General features: G+C 45.0%; 1 pseudogene; it reads left to right on the top strand.

The window, feature by feature from the left end:
- The first annotated feature begins 1,834 nt into the window (after window positions 1-1,834).
- Window positions 1,835-3,447, top strand: LOC123056029 (3-ketoacyl-CoA synthase 6-like; annotated as a pseudogene).
- Window positions 3,448-9,596: the final 6,149 nt, after the last annotated feature.

Below are 9,596 nucleotides of genomic sequence, written 5' to 3'. Positions count from 1 at the left end.
TAAAAGGCCCCAAGATGGGATCTCACGGGTACAGAAAGTTGCGGCGGTGGAAAGTGGTTTCGTGGCTCCCCCTGATGTTTTTAGGGTATAAGAGTATATATAGGCGAAAGAAGTACGTCGGTGGAGCTCCGTGGGGCCCACGAGGGTGGGGGCACGCCTACCCCCTCGGCGCGCCCTCCTGCCTCGTGGCCGCCTCGCGGAGTTCCAGACTTCAACTCCAAGTCTTCCGGATTGCTTTTATTCCAAGAAAGATCATCGCGAAGGTTTCATTCCATTTGTTATTCCTTTTCTGCAAAACACTGAAATAGGCAAAAAAACAGAAACTAGCACTGGGCCTTCGGTTAATAGGTTAGTCCCAAAAATAATATAAAAGAGCATATTAAAGCCCATTAAACATCGAAAACAGATAATATAATAGCATGGAACAATCAAAAATTGTAGATACGTTGCAGACGTATCACGCACCAGCCCCTTGTGGGCTGGTATGTCCCTCCCTTGGCCCATTAAGCTCATATCTTTGCCGCGGGGGGGGGGGGGGGTGGTGCCCGGAACTCCTTCCGGTGACCCTATATGTACCCGGTACCCTCCGAAACACTTTCGGCGTCCAAATACCATCGTCCTATATATCAATCTTTACCTCTCAACCATTTCGAGACTGCTCGTCATGTCTGTGATCTCATCCAGGACTCCGAACAACATTCGGTCACCAAATCACAGAACTCATATAATACTATATCGGTATCGAACGTTGAGCGTGCGGTCCCTACGGGTTTGAGAACTATGTAGACATGACCGAGACACCTCTCCGGTCAATAACCAATAGCGGAACCTGGATGCTCATATTGGCTCCTACATATTCTATGAAGATCTTTATCGGTCGAACTGTTATGACAACATACGTTATTTCCTTTGTCCATCGGTATGTTACTTGCCCGATATTCGATCGTCGGTATCTACATACCTAGTTCATTCTCATTACCGTGAAGTCTCTTTACTCGTTCCGTAATACATCATCCTGCAACTAACTCATTAGTCACTTTGCTTGCAAGGCTTCTTATGATGTGCATTACCGTGAGGGCCCGGAGATACCTCTCCGATACTCGGAGTGACAAATCCTATTCTCGATCTATGCCAACCCAACAAACACCTTCGGAGATACCTATAGAGCATCTTTATAATCACCCAGTTACGTTGTGACGTTTGATAGCACACAAGGTATTCCTCCGGTATCCGGGAGTTGCATAATCTCATAGTCGAAGGAACATGTATTTGACATAAAGAAAGCAATAGCAATAAAACTGAACAATCAATATGATAAGCTAATGGATGGGTCTTGTCCATCACATCATTCTCCTAATGATGTGATCATGTCTATGGTCAGGAAACCTTAACCATCTTTGATCAACAAGCTAGTCAAGTAGAGGCTTACTAGGGACACTATGTTTGTCTATGTATTCACACATGTATTTAGGTTTCCAATCAATACAATTCTAGCATGAATAATAAACATTTATCATGAATAAGGAAATATAAAATAACAACTTTATTATTGCTTCTAGGGCATATTTCCTTCAGATGGAACTAACTGGTCCAAAATTGACGCCAGTCAAAAATCCCTAGCCCAAAACAAGACATACCACACCACAACAAAAATAGTGCACGAATTTAGGAGCAACAATCAACAACCAGAAAAAGCGACTGACCCCAATTCAATTTTTAGGTGCCTTACATACAGCTACAGTGTGTAAAAAACATTCAAAGCCCTTGTATAATTTGTTCTCCGTTTTCTATCCTCGTCGGACATAAGCTTGCGCACACTACACTACCTAACACCATGAGTTTGTGGTCTCATCTCAAGCATTCAAGATTGCCACACCATTGTGTTGCCAACACTCTCATCCTACCAATTGTCATTGCCACGACACTCGTAGGTGCCCTTCTCACAAAGATTGAACAATGGCTTGCCGCTGCACATGAGATTGTGCCCCAACGCAGTGCTATCTATTCCATCCACGTAATCCCTGTCATCATTCTTCTGATCATCACAACTACAATCTGCCTTCAACTCTGTGCTAGAACTGTACTTGTTTTCGACCAAGCTCCAACTTTAGATACACAAAGGGAACCTTCCTCGAGCATGCACATCTCTCGCCTTGACTTGATGATTCTAGTGTCAACTTCATAACTAATATTATTGCTCACTCACGCATGAGCGATCATACATATGCACCACCTCATTTCACTATATAGAGCCACACCGTGGGCTTGATGAAGCATCCTTCAAAGTAGAGTTGATTGTATTCTCAGCGATAGATGACCTTTTGGACAAGTTGTGAAGCAATCAGAGTTCTTATCATTATTTGCAATTTTGTCCGGTACCATCCAACTCAGATACGATTGTGAAGTGATACAAGTTGCAAAGTGATCTCCGCGTCATGAACCTCGGTGATAGCGGTGGGGCTCGTGAGCAGCATCCTACAGGTCATGCCTTCGGAGTCTCACACATTGGTGGCATCAATGGAGACCACTGTGACGTGCTACTATTTGAGGAATAAGTGCTCCATGCATGCATTTGGTTAACATCTTGTTCTGCATGGGCAGTGCAGAGCTAGCGGAGAACCAAAGGGGTTGGGGGCAAAGATAAAATATGCACCTTTGGGGCGAGGGCAAATGACATCAATCTTTTAATTTCAGACTCTTAATTTCTTTTTGCTTCAGAAAATATGCTGCAGCTGGGGGGGAGGGGGACAGCAGCCCCCTCAGCATTGCATGTAGCTCCACCGCTGCGCATGGGTGACATGGCAAAATTGTTTTCAACTTCTAGGTCCAATGCTCGGTTTCGTCATGGGCATTTCACGTGAATGGTCAATGCGGCCAACAACTCGGCCTATCATTATGTGTATCAAGAGGAAGACCAGAAGGGTAACATAGGGTTTGTTCTCTCCAAAAACCTTATGGTTGTCGCAGGGGATGCACTCAAGGCCAATATCATGATATCTTGTCCTACTCGCATATGAGCTTCTCAAGTTTTTGGTGTTCTGTGTGGCCAAAAAGGCGCTCCATTGGAGGAAGAACAAATCGTACATCCCCAACTTCTGCACTATATTTCAGCATTTCAACATCCATGTTGGTGGACTGTGGACAGACAGTTATCTCCTCAATACAACATGACCTTAATCTATCAGACAACCACAATGAGCCAGCGCGAATAACAATATATTGGTTTGAAACCAGTCGAAAGCATCAGTGCGGTATGAATTGGCATACATTCAGGCTAAGGGACATACGAAGAAAGGCAACAAGGTGTGGATGATCGGATTTGGTGCTGGGTACGAATGCAACACCGGTGGGTTGGTCTTGGTCTACATACAACTATCTTCTGGTGAGGATGGGCCTTGAGCTAGCGGCATCCATGGTTACCCAGTGGATGTTTCCAACAAAGGTTAAACCAAGGGGATTATCACATTGCCATTTACCTGCCCGGGCACGTGACTCTCATGCCGGTGAAACTGTGAGACAAAGGAGAGAGAGAGGGGTTGGGGAAAGAGGGGAAATGTTTACAAAAAAACTAGGCCAGTGTTAGGCACCAGGGGACCGGCCGAAACATTGGGCCGGTCGAGTCCCAGCCACAGGATCAGCCTTTTGTCAACCTTTAGATCTGACTATTCTTTTGACTACCACAGAACCATGGGGATTGCTCCGCCATAGAAAAGCAGAAGAGAGAGGGCAGCGCCCCGCTCGTCCTCGGCCGACCGTTCTTGTCGGCCGCCCACGGGCGCCCTTGGCTGATCGCGGGGCACGCCGCATCAGGTCGTCGAGCACCGCATCTGGTCGTCATCGTCCTAGGCGTGCGACCATCATTGTCCCCGTGCTCGCTGGCTGCTCGTGCCTTCTGCAGTTGTTCGCTCGCCCTCGGTTGTTTGCGGTCGCCTCCTGTTGGATCACCGCACCCCTTCCACTCGTCGCCTCCTGTTGAAGCATCAGTGGGTAGTTTCATGGAGAAAAATGGATGTAGCAAAAATGTGGCCCGTAGTAGCAACAAATCGATACGGTGGCAGCAAAAATGCCTCACCATCGTCTCTAGGATTAAGCTTCGCCCATTAAAAATCATTGCAGCAAAACGGAAGCCGGATGTAGCTTTGTTGGTGCTGGCTGCAGCTCAGCTCGACGGCGCCCCGTCGTCATCTCAGTCGCTTTCTTGATTGAATCAAAAAAAGACACTGGATCCAGCTTTCGTAGGCAGCGGTTTAAGCATCCTCATTGCATGGTTGCAGCTCCACTAGTAGCCTGTTCCAGCAAAAAAAGTCTGTCGGTCATGGCATCATGCAGCTCCGCTTATGATAGATGTAGCAAATTTCCTCCCAGTAGTAGCAAAATCTGACAATGGTTGCAGCAAAAAAGGTTGCTGACATGGCATCATTGCTTATGAGTGCAGCTCCGGCGGTTGTCGGTTTCATTTTTTTTGGCTACTGGTTCTAGCAGTTCCAGCCAACGGTTGCAGCTTCCGGCGACACTGGTTCGAGCTTCCCCCGGCAACATTTGCAGCTCTCTGCCAAAACTAGTTCCATCATCTCTCCCCACCGGTTCGAGCAAATCCCTGACTGGATGTAGCTTTTTGAGTCCACTGTTGTAGCATAGGGCACCGCCGTTTGCAGCTCTCCTGGTACCGCGGTTGAAGCTCCCTGGCCGCCATGGTTGTAGCACGGGGGCACCTCGGTTCCTAGCGTCTGGCTTGCCACCGGTCGGAGCAAAATAGCTTATGGTTCCAGCATCGCCGTCCGCGCAACGCTCCTGCTGTCGTGTTCATCTCCGATGAGAGATGGTCGTCGGGGATTAGGGCCCGAGCGTTGGTCGTCAGAGAGAAAAAAGGGCAGGGGAAGAGGGAGATCTATCTGGGATGGGGGAGGATGGTCGCGGCAGCGACGCCGGTGGTGCGGGGCGGGGGATCGGAGCTATGGCAATGCCGGTGGTGTGGGATGGAGGAGCTGTGAGGCTAAGCTGCCCTGCAAGGAAGAAAATGTTCGATGTGGATAAGGGAGGGGGGCAAGATGTTTGCTGGCCACATGATCGTGATTGATCGCGTGGCTTGCATTAGACCGGCGCAACGCTTCGGCCGGCAGTCCGTCTGGGAACGTTTTCCAGAAAACTAGTACTTCGCTACACGTGATTACCAACGCACATTTTTTGGTTTTTAGTTTTTTTATTTTATTTTTTCTTGACTTTTTCCCTTTTCCCCTACTTTTATTCAAAAAAAATCGTGTCTATTTTTGGATTTTTGGTCTTCCTTTTTCTTTCTTTCTATTTTGCCTTTTTCTGTGTTCTCTCATGTGGAGCACAAGTGGTTTACGCACACAAGTATGTTGTGTTCCTATATGGAGCACATGTGTGCTTTACCCTTTCCACGGAAGAACAAGCCAGTAGATTTGAAAGCACAATTGTGCTCCTGCAAGGAGCAGAGTTGTACTCTTAAAGAAAACACATTTTAGTTTGCACTGGAAGCACAAGTTACTGATAGTTGACATTACCGTTTGTTTACACTGGAAGCACATGTTACTACTAGTTGGGATTATAGATTTGATCCCGAAAAATGATTCTCGAAAACTATAAACAAGGTATATATTTTTGAAGATCTCAACACAAGAAAGGCAAAAGTGAAAACAGTCCATAATTTGGACACACGGTTCAATAGATAAATCATCTTGGGAAAAGGATTTACAAAAAGAAACGACGCCAATGTACATCTGACATCAGCACGAGGAGGTAACTCGACCACAGGGAGGAACGAAGGAACGTTTTCCCGCGCTAGAAAAAATCACTCATAGCGAACGCTATAGAATTACCATATGAAATGAGATAAAACTGCTTGAGTTGTTGTAATGGTTTTGCCATGTTCTAAAATAAAATAATGTTGTGGCGGCCATGCCTCAGTGGATGCGGTGGGGAAGCTGATGGATACGGTGGGGAAATTGGTGGATGCGGCGACCGTGTCTAAGCGGCGGGAACCGAGCGGCGACGGCAGGCAGCAAGGTAGGGGGACGAGTGTGGAGGGAATGGGGAAAAGGCGTTGTGCCACCGACGAACAGGCTAGGGAAGGACAAGGACGGGTGTGTGTGTCTTGTACGCGCCGACGCAAACCCGGCCCAAATTTAAACCGAAAATAGGTCAAGTCGGACACGAAACGGACACCCGTCCATTTACATCGCACGTTGGGTCGCGTTTTCTGTCCGCTTCAACTCAGACAAACACGGGCAATTTGAGAAAATGCCACATCTTTCCTGGGACTTTGCTCCTATAGCACACCTTTCTTTTTATTGGATTATATACCACACCTTTGATCAATAGCTTGACAAAATACCATAAATTAATTTTTTCCCTTCTTTTGCACGTCCAGGCACTCACCTCATATTTGTTAGGACGAATTTGCCCTTAGCTCGTTTCTTGGTCATACGAGGTGATCACAGAATGAAGCACGGCGTCGCCACCTTGCCATGCCAGCTCCCCGGCGAGTTGTCGGCTCGCCGTGCCTCCTTTCCTGCACCACCACCTTGCCGTTCCTCCTCACCCACTTGCCGCCTGTACTAGTGCAGCGCGTCCCCCGTCCAGACGTAGCTGCTCGTTGCAGTACTGGCTGGTTGGAGAAGTTCTGGCTGTACATGCGGCTGGTCCATCAGTTTGCAGCTGCTCGTTGCTCTGGTTGCTAGCTTTGTTAGCATATGGCTCAAATACTAGTAACACAAAGTAATAAAGTTGTTACCTGTTGATGGCTGTAGCAAGTGTTGCAAGCAGATATGGATGCTTGTCCGTATGGATGTGACCAAAATTCAGATTGGGATGTAACATGTGGTGATATATAGTTTTGTTGATAGGGATACAATCAAAATTTCGACAGCATTTTCACATAAAATTTTGACATAACCTCTCTATATTTTTGTACCACACATATCACAAGAATTAAGTGAATAATCCACACATGACAATCTAGAATTAATAGATATAAATTTATATCTGACAAGTTGTGCCAAGCTTTAAGTGAATAATGATCTCAGTACACACACGACAGAATCACAAGACATTGAAAGACAGGAATTTAATCGAAAAGCATCGACTTCTTAAAGAAGTGGCATCAACTTCATGCAGATCACTAAACACATAACAAGATTACAAAATGGTATGCTACACTCATTTTATCTTCCTCTACGTGAGCTTTTTTGCGGCCTTCACAACTACTTTTGGTGGAGAAGCGGGATCCCCAGTTTCCATAGAAAGTTGCCTACATAATACATAAATTTGATGCATTAAAAAAATAAGACCAATGTTATACACAATTCAAGATGTAAATCAGATTTGTTTCACCTCCTTGTGATTGGAAGAGGGCTGCCTTGTAGGACAGACAATGAAGATGTACCTCCAAGAGGGGTACGAAGAGATGATTGACTACACAAAAAAGCATTGTGTAAGATAAAAACATGCCACAATTGTAGATATATTGAAGATAGGCCGGAAAAAAGTTACCTCCGCGTCATAGGTCGAGGGCTAGCTTGTGGGACACCCAATGGAGACATCCCTCCAATTGGCCTACGAGGAGATGATTGACTGCAAAAAAAATGTTTAAGATAAAAACATGCCACATTTGTAGAGATGCTGAGTATAAGGTAAAAAATACCTCCTTGTCATAGGGCGAGGGCTCGCTTGTGAGACAGCCAATGGAGACATCCCTCCAAGAGGGCTACAAAGTGATGATTGGCTACACAATATGTAGTTTGAGAAAAATATGCCATGCCCACTTGAGAAACTTAAGAGAAGCTTTATTTCTTACCTCCTTGTAACAGGACGAGGGCTGACTTGTTGGATAGCATCTCCTGGGATTGTACATTCAACATCAATTTTGGTGTTTGGTTTTATCTTTCTAGGTTTCGGTTTCCTGCTAAGAAATCCAAACAATGTTACAAACTCGAGCATTACAAGAGAAAATATGAGTTAAGAAAATCGGAATCAATATAAATGACCTTTTCTTCACTCCATTAGTTGGGCATCCAGCTTGCCTATGTCCAAGTTGATTACACTTCTTGCACCTGTTTTGGCTTCCTATTGACCTTTTGGTGGTGGTTTCTTTTTATAATGTCCTCCTCCCTTTTCAAGGCAACTTTTAAATCTCAACTTTCTTTTTCTTCCCTTGGAACTTTTGGGGAGTGGTGCATGCAATAAAAAGTCTAATTTAACATTAGGCCATTGTGATCAATCTGTGAGGGGCTCTACAACCCCCTTATATGTTGCCTTAAACCTTTCTAGAGAGTGGTACTCATTAAGATAATCTTCCATCTTCACGTTCCTTTTCCCAATCAAGAAAACAAGTGCATGTTCACACGGTTTACCTGTGTGCTGCCACTCAAGGCACGTGCACTCACTTTTCTCTATGTTAACCACATGCCTCAAATTGTCTTTGTTGATGTCCCTCACCTCACCTTTCCAATTACTTGATCTGGTAACTTTCAAGTGCCCAAGCCCCCTTGTTCTATTGTTCACTTGTTGTACAACTGCTAGCAACATCCGTCCTTGTAGCTTCTCCCCAATCTTTCTCCTTGTTGCAACCAATTTCATTATCTTTCCATTAAGTGTGTCAGCTAACACATCTACGGGAAGATCTTTGGTTCCTTTTATCCAATTGTTAAAGGTCTCTGCAAGGTTGTTATGAATGTAATCACACTTGATCTCAGTGTCGAAACTAGACCTCATCCACTTCAGAGTATGGTAATCTTGCAAGTACTTGCCCATAGTTTGGCTAGATTCTAGAACCTTGGAAAAGTGGTACTCAAACATTGATGGTCTATATGTCTTTCCTGCAGCCCACATGCGTCCAATTATGTCACCATTATATCTTTTCGAAAAATTCTGCATTAAATGCCTAAAACACTCCTGCTTGAGGAAAAACTTTCTTAACTGCATTTTCTAGGCCTTTACATGCATCAGTATATATAGCAAGCTTTGAAATTGGTCCTAATGCTCTATGCAACTGTGTCATGAACCATTTCCAATTATCTTCATCTTCAACCTCAATAAAACCAAATGCAAGAGGAAACATCCAATTATGGCCATCTAAAGCAGTGCATGCAGCTAAATGACCATTCCACTTTCCATTCAATGCAGTCGAGTCTATGCTAAGATAAGGCCTACATCCAGCATGGAATCCATCTACACAAGGCTTAAGTGCCATAAAGAATCTGTGAAAGTAAACTTTACCATCTGTTAGTTTTGTATCGACCTTAACAATGCTTCCGGGGGATCTAAGTTCCATCTCTTCTTTGAAGTTGAATAGGTAACGGAAGCTACTACCCCAAGAACCATAGGTCTCATCCTTTGCTCTCTCTCTCTCTCCCCTTCCATATAGTGTGATATCCAGTGGTTACATTCTAATCTTCCTCCAGCGTTTCCTGTAAATCTTTGCAGCCAATGTTTGGAGTTTTCCTCAAAATCTTCTTAGACCTTTCTTGAACCCAATCTTGCGAGGCCATTGCTGAATTTAACCTGCTACTCGAAACACATGTGTGTGCTGATCCAATCTGGTTAACCTACATACATAACAAAGTTGTTAGTGTTGC

Source organism: Triticum aestivum, chromosome 2D (assembly GCF_018294505.1).
Source record: "Triticum aestivum cultivar Chinese Spring chromosome 2D, IWGSC CS RefSeq v2.1, whole genome shotgun sequence".
Classification (NCBI taxonomy): Eukaryota; Viridiplantae; Streptophyta; class Magnoliopsida; order Poales; family Poaceae; genus Triticum; species Triticum aestivum.
The sequence above is the reverse complement of the archived record's forward strand: the minus strand, read 5'-3'. Positions and strand labels throughout refer to the sequence as shown.